General features: G+C 41.1%; 1 long non-coding RNA gene across 7 annotated transcripts in view; it reads left to right on the top strand.

The window, feature by feature from the left end:
• The window catches only part of LOC115933979 (uncharacterized), a 355,939-nt gene that overhangs the window by 79,709 nt on the left and 255,728 nt on the right, over positions 1 to 20,502 (top strand). For all 7 annotated transcript variants that reach the window (XR_010132864.1, XR_010132862.1, XR_010132860.1 and 4 more), the window contains exon 2: positions 3,799 to 3,914. This is a non-coding gene — a long non-coding RNA (uncharacterized lncRNA). The remainder of the gene's footprint in view (positions 1 to 3,798; positions 3,915 to 20,502) is intronic.

Consider the following 20,502-nt stretch of genomic DNA (forward strand, 5'->3'; position numbering starts at 1 on the left):
TTACTAAACTCATATCATACTCCAGGGCACAATGATCTTGTGTACAGAGTTATAGAGGACACAAATATGCCCACAAGGACAGAACTCCTATAATTACAGTTTGGGAAAAATATGAAAGTGTAGAAAGGATATTAGGGTATCAAAAGAAAAGCCAGAACAAAACTAGGAAGGGCGCAGATAGAGAAACAGGTGTATAAATTACACACAGACATCCAAACCTTTTCTTTAAAAATCATGTTGCAGGGGCATGTATGTCCTCTCTCTCATCTATGCCTGCTGAAATGCCATACAATATCTACCCCCAGTGCTACATCCCCTGAGGAGTCTTTCCACATTGTCAAAGGGTCACAGGAGGAATCTCAATCTTTCGCTCTTTCTCTGTCTCTCTGTTTCTCTTCCCTAAGTCTTAATATGTTATCTGTATAGGTTATATGTATATCCGTATATATGTATTTCTGTTCAATAACTTAGATTGGCTGTCTATATTGATTAGATTTTCCTTGCAGTTTGTCTGTGTGGACTCAGGGCTTCCTGAGTGATGGCAGCCATATGATTGAACCAAAGCATCTCAAATGGCATTCGCCTACCAAACCAAACAACCACGTGTTTACAAACACAGCTGTAAAAAAATTAGGAAATCAAGAACTATTTACCTTTTCTTCCCAACACATTACTGCTACATGATTTTGTTAGAGACCAAACAAGGGAACTTCAACTAGACACCGGGAGGTGCAGCTGTGTTTCTAAAAGCCACATGGGGTTTTAATAATTCAGAGTTTACATTAAATACCTCTCAGTATTAACAAGGTGCAGAATAAACTGTTTGCTGATGACGCCCTAGCCTTCAGATAGGATGAACTCTTTGCAGTAGCTTATGTTTTACATTGGCAAAGCAGGCTGTTACAGTCAACACCCTTGGGGGCCTGGAGTCAGTTTATCTTTCTAAGAAACCAGGTAAAACCAGGCATCTGAAGCTGTTTAAATACAGTCTAGAAACAAACCAAGTGCTTGGCTTCCACCAGAGAAACTAGAATCTCAGCTCTCAATATGCAAACACTAAGGATGTTTGTTTTCACCTCTTTACCGGGAAGATAAATGTAGTTTACTCTTAGAAGAGGATCATTTGGGGCCATTTATTTCCTTTAACTTCAGATACAAGCAACAGAGAGGGACCCACAGTGTTTAAAAGCTGGGTCCTTTTGTTAGTAAGCAGGCCCAGTGCCATGTGCTAATGTTGTGAGGCATTAATGGGAATTCCCAAGTTCTAGTCCAGGAGCCAAGCTGGGTCACCACCAGAAACTGGTCACATTTACTGAAGAAAGATCATCGCTGTGGATTTATTTCTGGGTCCAGGAAACGGCATTTTGTTGTGATCTTCCTTGAAATTTTCCTGCAGACTTGGGTGGACTGTTAACTAATTTAGAGACAGCTAAAAATCCTTTTAGGTAGTGTAACTTTCACTTCTCCTAGGTCTTGGTTTTTATTTTTATTTTTCCCTTTTGATAGAGCAAGATAAAAACAAAAGGGTGAGAATTCATACCTCATCTCTTAAGCTACCCTGGTGATATTTACATATAACTGAAATTTGCTATAAATCCTTCTCAGTCTTTTTGTTGGTGAATTGTTAGAAAATGCTGGAATACTTTATTTTGGCCTGGCCCCAGCTCCATTTAAAATGCCATACACAGCAGGGCCGAGTTTGTTCATGTTCCTTTGAGGATAGGGAAGCAGAGGAAGTTGTGTAAGCGGTTTGGAAATGGATGGGGTGAGGGAGTAGTGTATAGAGAAGGCCACACAACGCATCTCCAACAAAAGATAGTTTATTTGTGCTACCAAATTCGCCTTTCAGGAAGAGGCCGTTTCTGACCTACAGCAAATCACAACTGAGTGGAGACTGCAAAATAGAGAATTGCTTTGAATTTCAAATTTAGTGAACTTGGAGCATCTCATCTCATTGTTAAATTCAGCAAGGAAAAAGAAACTCACGTATCCAAAGTTAAGATAAGAGAAGGGGAAAAAATAGGATGAAGATGATCTAAAAATTGTATTCAAAAGAGAGTATTCAAAATAAATAGAGAAGGTTTAAGTGAAATTCATGTGTATGTGTGTGTATACGTGTGTGTACATATACATGTGTATGTGTATGTATGTGTATGTGCGTATATATGTGAATTTTTAAGACCTAGATTCAGATCTTTAATCTACTACCTACTAGCTGTGTGATCTTGAGTAAGTTATAGAATCTCTCTTAACTTTAGTTTTCAAATCTGTAATAATGCCAACCTCATTGAGATGTTGTGAGATTGCAGTGAAATACTACATGTACCATGCCTGGCATATACAATGTGCCCATCAAAAATCAGCAGCTTTAAAAATTGTATTCAGCATTTTAATATCATGAATGGCAAATAGGTTTTATTTCTAGTGTCAACTCTGAGTAATTCATTATGACTGCCTGACAGAGCTTTACAGAAAATTATAGGATGATCGATTATTGATGTCTGCTAAGGCACAGAATGGGAAAGTGTATTTGTCATCCTGATTCTAGTAGAAAGGTCACAAAATGTCAGGAGAACTGGTCTTTTTGCCTGCAATTAGCTGGACAACATGGGAACATCTTTTACTCCCTCTGGGTCTCATTTTCCCCAGTATAAAATAAAAGAGCAATAAGTTTTTGATTTCTAAGGTCTCTTTGAACCTGAAAATTCTGATTTTAATCTGAAAAACAGCACCACTGTTTCACAGATTTGGAATGTTGATACAATTTTTTTCTTTTAATTTTTCATTAAGTCCATTTGTTTATGTGAAGTTATTCTGTGGTTGTGTTTTGAGTAGCGTCCATCATAACATAAAACAAAAAGGTGCATAGGCTGGTAAATGAAGTTATATTGAAAGCTTCTTGCTCACTGGCTGTGCACCCCTATTTCAGTCAAAACCTCTCTGGGCCTCAGCTTCATCACCTGCAAAAGGAAGAAAAATTATTTCTGTCCCCTCCTAACTCTCTGAGATGTGGAGCAAATTAATGAAGTAACGTTTCTACAGTGCTTTGAACTTGTCAGAAGACAGATCTTATGTGATGCTAAAGTATGAATATTCAGATAAAAATGTGGCCCAGAAATTGCTTCATATCATTGTGATATGAAGCACATTAATATCCATTAGATGTACTACAGCTTTATTGTAACACAGTAATGCTTCCAGAAGGAAAAAGAGATGGATACAAAAAATCCAGACTCCATCATTTTCCTTTTAAGTTGAGCCTTGTCTTTCCTTAGTGTAAATCACATGGTCTCCACCAAGGTTAAAAACATAGAGCAGAAAGAAGCTTGGTATTGGAGTAGTCGACTTGGCAAAAATGGCCTCCACAGGGGTAGATATATGTTTGTTACTTAAATATGTTTAAAACCAACCTGCTATTGAAAATACACAAAAATGAGTCCACATAGAACAAAAATATCTTGGTCCTGTAAAGAGTGATGACAACTGATCCTAGTGCCAGAGTCTGTTCTGAGGAATGATGTCAAAACTTGCAAGATGTCACATTATTCCCCAAAGCCAACATTCCCGAGGATGACTGTATCAACAACAGGGGGACAAAGTGCCCTCAAATCTCACCCTGGACAGACTTCTGGGATAGAAGAGAAGATACACCAGGATAGGTAAATAGAATAATTTTGCTTCTTCCTGGTCACTTTGAATCAACATCTTCAGCTACATCTACCTAAAGCAAGGAAATGGAAGAAAATGGAAAGTGCCATCACTTGCCCCACTTGATCTTTCTTGTCCTCTTACCCATAGATTTTAGACAGCAGTGACGAGAGTGGCAGCCATGGCTACTGCTGCGCGATTTTGGAATGGAATGCTGCCTGAGTTTCAGCTGAGGTGTGTCAGTACGACAGATTCAAAATAACAGGGTGAGTAAGACAAATCCAGATAGATTTTTAAATAAAATGTACAATAAACTGATCCAGTACTCTGGACAGACCACCCTTCACCTCCACTCCCTACCCTCTTGAGGTCTCTTTGAATCTAAGAATACTGATTCTAATCTGAAAAATAGCACCACCTTTGAAAAATAGCACTCAAGCCCCACCTTTGAGGATATCAAAAGAAGCCAAATTATGGAGAGTGGGATTGTGTAAACAGATTGACAAAGCGATTTTTGTGTGCAAGCAAATATGTGCTGTGTTATCCTTCATTTTGCTTTTTGGGAGAGGGGTACAACTACTATCATGTGACCCAGGGTCAGGAAACTACGGTAGGCAAGTCAACTCCAGCCCATGGCCTGGTTTTGTATTGTGAGCTCAGAATGATTTTTACATTTTCAAATGGCTGGAGTGGAGTGTGGGGAATCAAAACATATTTTATGATGTGAAAATTAACTTTAATTCAAATTTCAGCATCCATAAATACAATGTGATTCCACACAGCCGCACTCATTTATGAACTTATCATCTATCTTTAAGGGCCCCCTGGAGAGCTTTGAATTGTACCCTCTGTGCTTGGAAGATTTACATGACTGGTGTCCAACTCAGGCCTGAAAACTCTGACTAAAAGAACTGTGGCCCAGGGACCTCCTCCTTTCAGGGAATTAAAGGTGAAAGAAGTGTTAACCAGCTCCTCTGATGCTATCATGGGGAGAATGTTGTCACAGGCTGCATTTCCAGAATATGCTGGGAAAGGGATGCGTGAGCATTTCCCAAGGATCAGATATAAGACAGGTGAGAGAAAGTTGGTATGGGCTCTTCTTGATTGCCTGGAGGGGTCCTCATCAGGAAGAGATTCCCACTAAAGACCTAGAGGTTGAGAAAGGGGTCACAGGGATTACCTGCAATAGTGGATGCTTTGCTTTCCTGCTAGCCTAGAAGTTGCCCTGCCATGTACAAACCTTTCTATCCAGATAGGAGTTAACACACAGAAGGTAATAGGGAAGGTAAGAGATACTGAGAGGAAGCCGTGCTCTGTCCATTCTCTCCAGCTTTCCCAAGACTACTTTCACTGATTCAAATTGAAAGAGATGGGGAAACCAGATATAGATCATATTTATTAATGTCAGGAGCCATGTTCACCCAACATACGGCTTACGCCATTTATCCAGCAGTTCCAATTACACCAGTGCTCTGTATCCATATTCTCATGTAAGTGTTCTGAAACTCTATGAGACTGATATTAATTCATCCATTTTATAGGTGAAGAAATGAAGGTTTAAATAGTTTAAATGACATGTCCAAGGTCTCATGCCAGTGAGTGGCAGAGCCAAGATTTAGTCCTTGTGAATCCCAAATACATGCTCTTTTCCTGATATATTGGGCAGCTCTCATCTTTGGAGTGATACTTTTGGTGTCACATTTGTGTCCAGAGTCCTCATAATGGTAGTGTTTATCAGGTACTTTTGTTGTTAAGGAACAAACATTTCACAGATTACCTTATGAGATGGCAGTTTACAGCAAGGACACACATGTCCCTAAGTCACCTAGCAGTGGAACTCAAACTCTAGCGTGGTTGTTCCAAAACTGCATGTTCTTACCCTGTGCAGATAGCCTTACGGTAATACTAAGTGTGTGGCAGTGGGACAGTTTAGAGTCATCCAAATGATTTTGCACATATTACTTCATTAGATCCTTACCTTGCCTATGAAAGCAGGCAAGGAATCTATTGTCCTTATTTTTGAGGTGAGTAAACACAGGCTCAAATGCTCAAAAAGTAGCACCCAAGGAATATTTGTTGAATAAATGAAAGAATGAATATACCCCACCCCTGGTGTGTGTGTGTGTGTGTAGATATCCTGTCACTGGTCTATGATAATTTATTCTTTAATTACATGATAAGCCATAGAGCCCCCATCTCTGTGTCCTATATTTCCCAGCATAGCTTCCCATCCATTATCTTGTATATAATGGATGCTCTATAGATGTTAGTATAGAGTCTTGCTACCCTATAACAGAAGAGTCTTATTCTAGGCACATGTTTTATATTAAGTAGCATCTCAGTGGGGGATCAGTGTAGCTGAGATGTTTATTTACTTCAGGGCCAAACTTTGGGGTAGAAATAGATCATATTTATTAATGTCAGGAGCCTAGATATATACCTAGATATATATCCTGTTGCTTTTACCTACTTTTGCTTTATTTTATTTACTTTTGAGACAGGGTAAGGGTCACACTCTCTCACCTAGGCTGGAGTGCAGTGGCATGATCATAACTCATTGCACCCTCAAACTCCTGGGCTTGCAGTGATCCTCCCGCCTCAACTTCCCAACAAGCTGAGAATACAGGCATGAGCCAGGTAATTTTACCTGGCTAATGTTTAAATTTTTTGTAAAGATGGGGTCTCACCATGTTGCCCAGGCTGGTCTCAAACTCCAGGCTCAAGCGATCTTCTTGCCTTGGCCTCCCAAAGTGCTGAGATTACACATGTGAGCCTCTGCACCTGCCCTGCTTTCATCTAGTTGACTGTATTTCCATGAAGTTAGCAGACATAGTCTGTAATTCAACTCTGCCATTTATTGGCCATCTGACTTTGTACAAGACACAACATAAAATTGTGTCTTAAACTGTAAAACGGGCTTTATACTCTGAGCACTCTCAACATAAAAATTATGTTTATTTATTTTTTATTTTTGAAACAAAGTCTCACTCTGTCACCTAGGTTAGAGTGCAGGGACGTGATCTCAGCTCACTGCAACCTCTGCCTCTCAGATTCAAGCAATTATCATACCTCAGCCTCCGGAGTAGCTGGGATTACAGGCATGCATCAACAAGCCTGGATAATTTTTGTATTTTTAGTAGAGACGAAGTTTCACTGTGTTGGCCAGACTGGTCTCAAACTCCTGACCTCAAGTGATCCGCCCGCCTTAGCCTCCCAAAGTGCTGGGATTACGGGCATGAGCCACGGCACCTGGCCTAAATTGTTTACGTGGAGTATCTAAACACCACGCCTGGCTTACAGTAGGTACTTGATAAATGGTAATCATTTTTATTGGACGTGCTCAGCTGATGGTTTGATTTCCTGAGTTTTGCTATGATGTCTTCAGATCACAAAGAATAACATTTTGTTCATAGGGAAAGAACTGGGTTCTGCTATTATGTCCAGACAACAGGAGGCAAGGTCTGAGAGTGCGCAGATATACTAATCTGGGGGCCATAACTGAGGGCAACAGGTTGTCCACAAAACAGGCCAAATCAATGAAAGTCCTGGGATAGACACGACAGAGCTATGTTTTGAGTTCCTTGTCTAACCTTGGAATTGGTAGATTTATTTTAAAATGTCCAATCCTGTCTTTTCCACTGGATCATTCTTTAAAATGTCAGGCATATTAAACTGAGAGGATAACCTTTCATTTACCCAGGTCTGAACTCAGCCATTTTTGCCATTCTTCTTTGAAAGCAGTGATTACTTTTGAAGGATGAAAGGACTGGATGATTGGAAAATAAGACTGCGGAAAAAGATTTTTTAAAATGCTCTCTCTGGACACATTTCCTCCCAAATAAATTGAGCTCACTCAAGAAATTAGATACCGCTAAAGCATGATTTTCTTATTCATTAACTAATTAATCACGGATGCAATGGCTAAGGCAAAGTGATTTTACCATGTAGATATAAAATGCGGTTTTGCAAGCAAAAACACAATTCTTTCAAAACAATTGATGAACATCTTTCATGAAAATGCCTCAAATATCTTTTCCCTGAACAAAGATGGTTCTGCTTTGGTCCACAATTTCTTTGTGCATCAGTTTCTTTCTAACTTTAATATAACAATAAATTGGGAATCCATGTTTTATTTTCTTTTGCTGCCCATCACTCTGGAAGAACTATGTTGGCATCACTATTAAAGTCCATACTTGCCATTTTGCAAGCATTTCTTTTTCTGTTGATTGTCTGAATGGATAGTGTGCTCCTTGAAGGAGGATCTACTTCTTTTTATTTTTGCCCTATTTCCACCCCTTTACCTAGCACATAATAGGTAAGTAATAAACGTTCTTTGAAATGGAATTGAATGGCTTAGATATTTCCTGCTGAGAAAGGCCAACCTTGGCAATATTTGAGTAACAGCAAATTAGGTGAGCAGGAAGGAGAAGTGAGCAGCAGTATCATTTCATGTGTGGTTAATCTGGGAAATTCACTTCCCACTAGTTGGAAGTATTTGATCTTCGGCTACATAGGAAGCCCAATTAGAATCTTCCACACTAATATTATTTGGTCACAGACTCCCTTTACTTCCTTAAATGTCACATTCTGCTTGGAGTGTCTCATGCCATAAAACACATGGCTAGGAAGCCTGTGGCAAATTGAATGTTCTCCAGACTCTCCTTCCTCGACTTGTCCCATCTTTTCAAAGTGTTTTCATGTCACACGTCTCCAGCATGAACGGAAGCATCCCCAAGTTACGAAACACTCACAGCCCACAGGCTGAAGGGCAGGCACTTGCTCCTAGCCCAGGCAGATAGAGCTGCTCTCCTCTGGGCAGCGGTCTTTGCAATAATAGCAGCATGTTGTTCTCAGTATCATCCCAGTCTAAACAACCAATATTTAAAATGACTTAAACTCTTTCTTTGGGAGCCTGAAAGTGTGCAGAAGACCTCACATGGCCCCTTTTGAATGCCTCAGTTCTATACCCCCTTTCGTTTTGGGTCACAAATGCTGTTCCTTTTCAAGCACTGGCTTGGGAGATCATTTGGATTTGATCCTGCTGGCCTGATACTACATACTTGGCTGGTTGGGACTTCCTGGCTCTGATGATGATACTATACAGCAGGAATAGAGAATGAGTCTTAATAAATCAGTCACCCTGTTCTTTGGCAATTTATAAGGTTCATTGTACAAATATATGATATATTAATTATATACAATTATATAATTATATATTAATATTATATATTAATTATATATAATGTATTTTTAATATGCAGTAGTTACCTATTATTTAGTGAACATGTTCCCAGACCACTAGCGGATACCTGAAACCACAGATAGTTTGAAAGACTATATATACTATGATTTTCCTATGCATACAATACCTATGACAAAGTTTAATTTATAAATTAGGTACAGTAAAAGATTAACAACAATAATAGAACAATTACAACAAGATACTTATGTCAATGTGCTCTTTCTCTCTCAGAATATCTTACTGTATTGTACTCTCCTATTTTCACTGTGGTTGATAGCAGGTAACTGAAACCACACTGCAGTCCCTGTAGATAAGCAGGGACTATAGTATTATGTAATCCATATACAATTGACTTTTGAACAACATGGGTTTGTACTGTCCTGGTTCACTTATACATGGATTTTTTTTTCAATAAATACAGTCAGCTCTCTGTATCCTTGGGTTTCATATCTGCAATCAAATGCGGCTCAAAAATACAGTAATTGCAGAACGTGAGACCTGCAGATACAGGGGGCTGACTTCATATATGTGGATTCTGCAGGGTTGACTTCAGGACTGGAGTATGTGAAGATTCTGGTATATCTGCAAGGATCCTGGAACCAATCCCCTGCCAACACCAAGGGATGAATGTACATAGATATTTTTATTTATCTGTCTATCCATCTAACTGTCATTTCCTACCTATCCCAATTCCAGGGGCCATCCTTCACATCATAGTTAAATTTGCAACCCCTGGAGCTGTATAGTACAGCTCATACAACTGTACACAGCAGCCCTGATCACTATTATCTGGCGTTCATTGAACATGTACTATATTGCAGACACTGTGCCAAGCACTTTCCACAGATAATCCCAGGAATTTTCATAACAAACTTTTCAAGTTTTGCTGTGTGTCTTTTACATGGAAGGAACTGAGGTTCAGAAACTACCTTGAGGAAGTTTACAAAAAGGTAATATATCAGGGGAAAAGTAGAGTCTACAATCAGCAAGTATTATTAACAAGCATGTCCTACCTGTGACCCTCAATGAAGGAATACTTCTTCCTGGGGAGGCATATCAAACCCTCCTCTCCATGGGTGGGATATGGAGTGAACAGGGAGGTTCTAAGAGCATCATCAATATTGTAGTTTAATAGTTAGAATTTTTTTTTCTTTTTCTTTTTTCTTTTTTATTTTTTTTTTGGAGACGGAGTCTTACTCTGTCGCCCAGGCTGGAGTGCAGTGGCGCAATCTCGGCTCACTGCAAGCTCCGCCTCCTGGGTTCACGCCATTCTTCTGCCTCAGCCTCCCAAGTAGCTGGGACTACAGACACCCGCCACGATGTCCAGCTAATTTTTTGTATTTTTAGTAGAGACGGGGTTTCACCGTGGTCTCAATCTCCTGACCTCGTGATATGCCCACCTCAGCCTCCCAAAGTGCTGGGATTACAGGTGTGAGCCACCGCGCCCGGCCAATAGTTGGAAATTTTAAAACAACTTACAATTTTTATAATATAATTGAGGGAAAGTAAAGGTTGTCAAATCTTGCAATGTAGTGATATATAGAAGAGGAGTCTATATTCAGAGTTACAATGATTTAATGGAGGAAGAGGGAAGAGGTGAGCCCCTCCCTGCAAGGGGTATATTTCAGAAACGCTGAAGGTTGGTGTGAGATATTTAGGCTTATCCCAAAAAAAGCATGGGTTGCAAAAGGCTAAGAAAGTTCCAGCTACACTGATCAAATGAACTCAATTATAACCCAGTTTCTATTACTTTAAAGTTATGTTGACCCAGCAAAAGCTAAAAGCTGTATTTTTATTCCATTTTCCATTATATGAATTCAATTCACTCAGCAATGACTTAGTTTTTCATTTCCCTCTGTGAAGTTCTGGCTAGATTAAGCTGGGCATTGCATGGAATATATACATTCCCTGCTATGAATGTGAATATCAGGCCTTAAAACTAGAAGGTTCATGGTTCTACAAGCAAAACCAGCACTGCAAGGCCAAAGAAAGATTAGAAAAGGGGTATTTGGGCTGAAAACAGCTTACCTGAGGATGCAGGGGGACGGGGGGGAGAGAGAGGAGAGAAGAGAGAGGAGAGAGAGAGAGAGAGAGAAAGAAAGAGAGAGAGAGAGAGAGAGACTGAGCAGCCTGACCTCCAGTATATTCTATCACGTTGTTTGCCAATAGACCGGAGCCCTCCTCATCACACTAGCATTGACCAACAAACTGAATGCTTATTGTATTGTGTTTTTAATGAACAGTGTTACTTGGCAGATGTTTTTAAACTATGGCCTGACACAAATATGAGATGCAAGAATGTTTTTGTTTTAGATCTCTCAAATAGTCTTCACTTTCTTTTAAGAGAGTATAAAATCATAGTACTCTGACCTTTGGCCTGGAGGTTGGTGTGTGACACCCACAAGTCCTATCAGAGACCTCTCCTAAAATGTGTTGGAACTTGACATCTTTTTATTCTGATCAAGGGACCTTGATATAAGAATTGGGGCTGCTGGTTACTACAAACTCCACTTTGTGAAGAAGCACTGTGACAAAAAATAGAATGAAGCCAACATTCAGGGTTTGAGTGTCCTAAGTTCAAATGTTTGTACTGCCTCTTCCTGTGTGACCCTAGGGTAGTTACATAACTTCTATGAATTTTAGTTTCCTCATCTAAAAATAGGAATACCAAGATGAAAGTTAAGTTATATTATGTATTAAAAGTGCCACTTCTAGATTCCTGGGCAAGATGGCCGAATAGGGACAGCTCCAGATGGTGGCTCCCAGTGAGACCAATGCAGAAGACGGGTGATTTCTGCATCTCCAACTGAGATACCCAGTTCATCTCACTGGGACCGGTTAGACAGTGGGTGCAGCCCACGGAGGGTGAGCAGAAGCAGGGCAGGGCATCGCCTCACCCAGGAAGTGCAAGGGGTTGGGGAACTCCCTCCCCTAGACAAGGGAAGCCATGAGGGACCATGCCATGATGAATGGTGCATTCTGGCCCAGACACTATGCTTTTCTCATGGTCTTTGCAACCCACAAACCAGGAGATTCCCTTGCGTGCCTACACCACCAGGGCCCCGGGTTTCAAGAACAAAACTGGGCGGCCATTTGTACGACACTGAGCTAGCCACAGAAGTTTTTTTTTCACACCCCAGTGGTGCCTAGAACACCAGCAAGACAGAACCGTTCGCCCCCCTGCAAAGAGGGCTGAAGCCAGGAGCCAAGAGGTCTTGCTCAGGGGATCCCACCCCCATGGAGCCCAGCAAGCTAAGCTCTACTAGCTTGAAATTCTCACTGTCAGCACAGCAGTCTGAAGTCAACCTGGGACACTTGAGCTTGGTTGGGGGAGGGGTGTCCACCATTGCTGACACTTCAGTAGACGGGTTTCCCCTCAAAGTGTAAACAAAGCTGCCAGGAAATTTGGACTGGGTGGAGCCCACTGCAGCCTCACAAAGACACTGTACTCAGACTGCCACTCTAGATTCCTCCTCTCTGGGTATGGCATCTCTGAAAGAAAGACAGCAGCCCCAGTCAGGGGCTTATAGATAAAACTCCCATCTCCCTGGGACAGAGCACCTGGGGGAAGGGGTGGCTGTAAGCACAGCTTCAGCGACTTAAACATTCCTGCCTGCCGGCTCTGAAGACAGCAGTGGATCTCCCAGCACAGTGCTCAAGCTCTGCTAAGTGACAGACTGTCTCCTCAAGTGGGTCCCTAACCACCGTACCTCCTGATGGGCAGACACCTCCCAGCAAGGGCCAACAGGTACCTCATACAGGAGAGCTCTGGCTGGCATTCTGGTGGGTGCCCCTCTGGGAGGAAGCTTCCAGAGGAAGGAGCAGGCAGCAATCTTTGCTGTTCTGCAGCCTCTGCTGGTGATACCTATGCAAACAGAGTCTGGAGTGGACCACCAGCAAACTCCAGCAGCCCTGTAGAAGAGGGGCCTGACTGTTAGAAGAAAACTAACAAACAGAAAGCAATAGCATCAACATCAACAAAAAGGACAACCACACAAAAACTCCATATGAAGGTCACCAATAGCAACAACAAAATGTTGATAAATCCACAAAGATGAGAAAAAACCAGTGCAAAAAGGATGAAAATTCCAAAAACTAAAATGTCTCTTCTCCAAAGTATCACAACTCCTCACCACCAAGGGAACAAAACTGGATGGAGAATGAGTTTGACAAATTGACAGAAGTAGGCTTCAGAAAGTGGGTAATAACAAACTCCTCTGAGCTAAAGGAGCAGTTCTAACCCAATGCAAGGAAGCTAAGAACCTTGATAAAAGGTTAGAGGAATTGCTAACTAGAATAACCTGTTTAGAGAAGAACATAAATGACCTGATGGAGCTGAAAAACACAGCACGAGAACATCATGGAGCATACACAAGTATCAATAGCTGGATCAATCAAGTGGAAAAAAGGATATCGGAGATTGAAGATCGACTTAATGAAATAAAGCATGAAGACAAGATTAGAGGAAAAAAAATGAAAAGGAATGAACAGAGCCTCCAAGAAATATGGGACTATGTGAAAAGACCAAACCTACATTTGATTGGTATACCTGAAAGTGACAGAGAGAATGAAACCAAGCTGGAAAACACACTTCAGAATATTGTCCAGGAGAACTTCAACCTATCAAGACAAGCCAACGTTCTAACTCAGGAAATACAGAGAGCACTACAAAGATACTCCTCAAGAAGAGCAATCCTAACACATATAATCAGCAGATTCACCAAGGTTGAAATGAAAGAAAAAATGTTAAGGGCAGCCAGAGAGAAGGTCGGGTTACCCACAAAGGGAAGCCCATCAGACTAACAGCAGATCTCTCAACAGAAACCCTACAAGCCAGAAGAGAGTGGGGGCCAATATTCAACATTCTTAAAGAAAAGAATTTTCAACTCAGAATTTCATACCCAGCCAAACTAAGCTTCATAAGTGAAGGAGAAGTAAAATCCTTTACAGACAAGCAAATGCTGAGAGATTTTGTCACCACCAGGCCTGCTTTACAAGAGCTCCTGAAGGAAACACTAAATATGGAAAGGAAAAACTGGTACCAGCCACTGCAAAAACAAATCAAAATGTAAAGATCATCAACACTACAAAGAAATTGCATCAACTAATGGGCAAAATAACTAGCTAGCATCATAATGACAAGATCAAATTCACACATAACAATATTAACCTTAAATGTAAATGGGCTAAATGCCCCAATTAAAAGGCACAGACTGGCAAATTGGATAAAGAGTCAAGACCCATCGGTGTGCTGTATTCAGGAGATCCATCTCACATGCAAAAGCAAACATAGATTCAAGATAAAGGGATAAGGGAAGATTTACCAAGCAAATATAAAGCAAACAAAAACAAAAACAAAAAACAAAAAACCAGGGGTTGCAATCCTAGTCTTGGATAAAACAGGCTTTAAACCAACAAAGATCAAAAGAGACCAAGAAGGGCATTACATAATGGTAAAGGGATCAATGCAACAAGAAGAGCTAACTATTCTAAATATATATGCACCCAATACAAGAGCACCCAGATTCATAAAGCAAGTTCTTAGAGACCTACAAAGAGACTTAGAATCCCACACAATGTTAGTGGGAGACTTTAATACCCCACTGTCAATATTAGACAGATCAATGAGAGAAAATTAACAAGGATATTCAGGACTTGAACTCAGCTTTGGACCAAGCAGACCTAATAGACATCTACAGAACTCTCCACCCCAAATCAACAGAATATACATTCTTCTCAATGCCACTTCACACTTATTCTGAAATTGACCACATAATTGGAAGTAAAACATTCTTCAGCAAATACAAAAGAATGGAAATCATAACAAAGAGTCTCTTTAGCTGTGTCCCAGAGATTCTGGTACATTGTGTCTTTGTTCTCGTTGGTTTCAAAGTGCAATCAAATTAGAACTCAGGATTAAGAAACTCACTCAAAACCGCACAACTACATGGAAACTGAACAACCTGCTCCTGAATGACTACTGAGTAAATAATGAAATTAAGGCAGAAATAAATAAGTTCTTTGAAACCAATGAGAACAAAGACACAATGTACTAGAATCTCTGGGACACAGCTTAAAGTAGTGTTTAGAGGGAAATTTATAGCACTAAATGCCCACAAGAGAAAGTGGGAAAGATCTAAAATCAACATGCTAACATCACAATTAAAAGAAACAGAAGAGCAAGAGCAAACAAACTGAAAAGCTAGCAGAAGACAAGAAATAACTAAGATGAGAGCAGAAATGAAGGAGACAGAGACACGAAAAACCCTTCAAAAAAATCAATGAATCCAGGAGCTGGTTTTTTGAAAAGATTAACAAAGTAGATAGACCACTAGCCAGACTAATAAAGAAGAAAAGAGAGAAGGATCAAATAGACACAATAAAAAATGATAAGGGGGATATCACCACTAATCCCATAGAAGTACAAACTACCATCAGAGAATATTATAAACACCTCTATGAAAATAATCTAGAAAATCTAGAAGAAATGGATAAATTCCTGGACACATACACCCTCCCAAGACTAAACCAGGAAGAAGTTGAATCCCTGAATAGACCAATAACAAGTTCCAAAATTGAGACAGTAATTAATAGCCAATGAACCAAAAAAAGCCCAGGACCAGACAGATTCACAGTCGAATTCTACCAAAGGTGCAAAGAGGAGCTGGTACCATTCCTTCTGAAACTATTCTGAACAATAGAAAAAGAAGGACTCCTCCCTAACTCATTTTATGAGGGCAGCATCATCCTGATACCAAAACCTGGAGAGACACAACAGAAAAAGAAAATTTGAGGCCAATATCCCTGATGAACATCGATGCAAAAATCATCAGTAAAACACTGGCAAACCGTATCCAGCAGCACATCAAAAAGCTTATCCACCACGATCAAGTCGGCTTCATCCTTGGGATGCAAGGCTAGTTCACACACACAAATCAATAAACAATCCATCACATAAACAGAACCAATGACAAAAACCACATGATAACTCAATAGATGCAGAAAGGCCTTTGATAAAATTCAACATCCCATCATGCTAAAACCACTCAATAAACTAGGTATTGATGGAACGTATCTCAAAATAATAAGAGCTATTTAAGACAAACTCACCGCCAATATCATACTAAATAGGCAAAAGCTGGAAGCATTCCTTTTGAAAACCGCCACAAGACAAGGATGCCCTCTCTCACCACTCCTATTCAACATAATATTCGAAGTTTTGGCCACGGCAATCAAGCTAGAGAAAGAAATAAAGGGTATTCAAATAGGAAAAGAGGAAGTCCAATTATCTCCGTTTGCATATGACATGATTGTATATTTAGAAAACCGCATCTAAAAAAGCCCTCAGACTCCTTAAGCTGATAAGCAACTTCAGCAAAGTCTCAGGATACAAAATCAATGTGCAAAAGTCACAAGCATTCCTATACACCAACAATAGACAGCCAAATCATGAGTGAACTCCCATTCACAATTGTTACAAAGAGAATAAAATACCTAGGAATACACTTACAAGGGATGTGAAGGACCTCTTCAAGGAGAAACACAAACCACCGCTCAAGGAAATAAGAGAGGACACAAACAAATTGAAAAACATTCAATGCTCATGAATAGGAAGAATTAATATTGTGAAAATGGCCATACTGCCCAAAGTAATTTATAGATTTATGCTATTCCCATCAAGCTACCACTGACTTTCTTCACAGAATTAGAAAAAAACTACTTTAAATTTCATATGGAACCAAAAAAGAGCCCATATAGCCAAGACAATCCTAAGCAAAAAGAACAACGCTGGAGGCATCATGCTACCTGACTTCAAACTATACTACAACGCTGCAGTAACCAAAACAGCATGGTACTGGTACCAAAATATACATATAGAGGCCTCAGAAGAAATGCAACACATCTACAACCATCTGATCTTTGACAAATCTGACAAAAACAAGCAATGGGGAAAGGATTCCCTATTTAGTAAATGGTGTTGGAAAAACTCCCTAGCTGTATGCAGAAAACTGAAACTGGACCCCTTCCTTACACCTTATATAAAAGTCAACTCAAGATAGATTAAAGGGCCGGGAACGGTGGCTCACGCCTGTAATCCCAGCACTTTGGGAGGCCGAGGCGGGCGGATCACGAGGTCAGGAGATCGAGACCATCCTGGCTAATACGGTGAAACCCCGTCTCTACTAAAAAATACAAAAAATTAGCCAGGCCTGGTGGCGGGTGCCTGTAGTCCCAGCTACACGGGAGGCTGAGGCAGCAGAATGGCATGAACCCGGGAGGCGGAGCTGACAGTGAGCCAAGATTGCGCCACTGCACTCCAGCCTGGGTAAGAGAGCCAGACTCTGACTCAAAAAAGAAAAAAAAAAATAGATTAAAGATTTAAATAATTATAAAAACCCTTGAATAAAACCTAGGCAATACCATTCAGGACATAGGCATGGGCAAAGACTTCATGACTAAAACACCATAAGCAATGGCAACAAAAGCCAAAATTGATAAATGGGATCTAATTGAACTAAAGAGCTTCTGCACAGCAAAATAAACTATCATCAGAGTGAACAGACAACCTACAGAATGGGAGAAATATTTTGCAATCTATCCATCTGACAAAGGGCTACTATCCAGAATCTACAAGGAACATAAACAAATTTACAAGAAAATAACAAACCACTCCATCAAAAAGTGAGTGAAGGATATGAACAGACACTTTTCAAAAGAAGACATTTATGCAGCCAACAAACATGAAAAAAAGCTCGTGATCACTGGTCATTACAGAAATGCAAATCAAAACCACAATGAGAAACCATCTCTCACCAGTTAGAATGGCTATCATTAAAAAGTCAGGAAAGAACAGATACTAGAGAGGATGTGGAGAAATAGGAATGCTTTTACACTGTTGGTGGGAGTGTAAATTAGTTCAACCAATGTGGAAGACAGTGTGGCAATTCCTCAAGGATCTAGAACTAGACACACCATTTGACCCAGCAATCCCATTACTGAGTATATACCCTAAGGATTATAAATCATTCTACTATAAAGACACATGCACACATATGTTTATTGTGGCACTATTCACAATAGCAAAAACTTGGAACCAACCAAAATCAGTGTTAGACCGGATAAAGAAAATGTGGCACATATACACCATGGAATACTATGCAGCCATAAAAACGGATGAGTTCATGTCCTTTGCAGCGACGTGGATGAAGATGGAAACCATCATTATCAGCAAACTAACGCAGGAACAGAAAACCAAACACTTCACGTTCTGACTCATAAGTGGGAGCTGAAAAATGAGAACACATGGGCACAGGGAAGGAAACATCGCACACTGGGGCCTACCGGGGTGTGGGGGACAAGGGGAAAGATAGCATTAGGAGAAACACCTAATGTAGATGCAGGGTTGATGGGTGCAGCAAACCACCATGGCACATGTATACCTGTGCAACAAACCTACACATTCTGCACATTTATCCCAGAACTTAAAGAATTAAAAAAAAAAAAAGTACCACTTTGAGTGCCTGACACATCATAAATGCTAAAAATAAAAGTAGAGGCTAAATAAGACTCCTGCTGTATTTATCTCTACATATTTTGAATAACTGCCTTGCTCTGTGTTCTGCCTTGTTTTATTTATGTAGTTCTTGGCAAGGCTAATCCACAGTACTCATAATAGCTTATAAAATAGCTCAGCTTTGCTGTACCACAATGGACTGAAACTTGTTGCCCCCACATTCATATGGTGAAGCCCTAGCCCTCAGTGTGATGGTATTTGGAGATAGTGCCTTTGGGAGATAATTAGATTCAGATGACATCATAAGGATGGGTACTTCATGATGAGATTAGTGCCCTTATAAAAAGATACCCTAAAGAGCTTCCCCACCTCTCACCCCTTCCCATTATATGAGGATACAATGAGAAGGCTGCCATCTGCATGTCAGGAAGAGCACCTTCCCTGGGAAACCAAGTCAGCCAACACCTTGATCTTGAACTTTCCAGCTTCCAGAACTGTAAGAAATAAATTCCTGTTGTTTAACCTACTCAGTCTATGGTATTTTGTTACAACAGCCTGAGCTAAGACAAGCACATAGTGTTTCGTTTATAGTAAATACAGCAAATAAAGTTTATACTTGTTGGGATATACTTGGTAGGAAGACAGTGGAATGTCAGTAGTCTTAGTTAGCCATGGTCTGCAATTTCAGCTCTCTAGAAAAAGTAAGCGGGGGGGGGGGGGGGGGAGGAGCCAAGATGGCGGAACAGGAACAGCTCTGGTCTACAGCTTCCAGTGTGAGCCACGCAGAAGACAGGTGATTTCAGCATTTCCATCTGAGGTACCAGGTTCATCTCACTAGGGAGTGCCAGACAGTGGGCGCAGGTCAGTGGGTGCGCGCACCATGAACGAGCCGAAGCAGGGTGAGGCATTGCCTCACTCGGGAAGCGCAAGGGGTCAGGGAGTTCCCTTTCCTAGTCAAAGAAAGGGGTGACAGACGGCACCTGGAAAATCAGATCACTCCCACCCGAATGCTGCGCTTTTCCGACAGGCTTAAAAAACGGCGCTCCCGCACCTGGCTCGGAGGGTCTTACGCCCACGGAGTCTCACTGATTGCTAGCACAGCAGTCTGAGATCAAACTGCAAGGCGGTAGCGAGGCTGGGGGAGGGGCGCCCGCCATTGCCCAGGCTCGCTTAGGTAAACAAAGCAGCCGGGAAGCTCGAACTGGGTGGAGCCCACCACAGCTCAAGGAGGCCTCCCTGCCTCTGTAGGCTCCACCTCTGGGGGCAGGGCACAGACAAACAAAAAGACAGCAGTAACCTCTGCAGACTTAAATGTCCCTGTCTGACAGCTTTGAAGAGAGCAGTGGTTCTCCCAGCACGCAGCTGGAGATCTGAGAACGGGCAGACTGCCTCCTCAAGTGGGTCCCTGACCCCTGACCCCCGAGCAGCCTAACTGGGAGGCACCCTCCAGCAGGGGCACACTGACACCTCACAGGCAGGGTACTCCAACAGACCTGCAGCTGAGGGTCCTGTCTGTTAGAAGGAAAACTAACAAACAGAAAGGACATCCACACCAAAAACCCATCTGTACATCACCATCATCAAAGACCAGAAGTAGATACAACCACAAAGATGGGGAAAAAACAGAACAGAAAAACTGGAAACTCTACAAAGCAGAGCACCTCTCCTCCTCCAAAGGAATGCAGTTCCTCACCAGCAACGGAACAAAGCTGGATGGAGAACGACTTTGATGAGCTGAGAGAAGAAGGCTTCAGACGATCAAATTACTCTGAGCTATGGGAGGACATTCAAACCAAAGGCAAAGAAGTTGAAAACTTTCAAAACAATTGAGAAGAATGTATAACTAGAATAATCAATACAGAGAAGTGCTTAAAGGAGCTGATGGAGCTGAAAACCAAGGCTCGAGAACTACGTGAAGAATGCAGAAGCCTCAGGAGCTGATGCGATCAACTGGAAGAAAGGGTATCAGCAATGGAAGATGAAATGAATGAAATGAAGCGAGAAGGGAAGTTTAGAGAAAAAAGAATAAAAAGAAATGAGCAAAGCCTCCAAGAAATATGGGGCTATGTGAAAAGACCAAATCTACATCTGATTGGTG

Source organism: Gorilla gorilla, chromosome 2 (genome assembly GCF_029281585.2).
Source record: "Gorilla gorilla gorilla isolate KB3781 chromosome 2, NHGRI_mGorGor1-v2.1_pri, whole genome shotgun sequence".
NCBI lineage: Eukaryota > Metazoa > Chordata > Mammalia > Primates > Hominidae > Gorilla > Gorilla gorilla.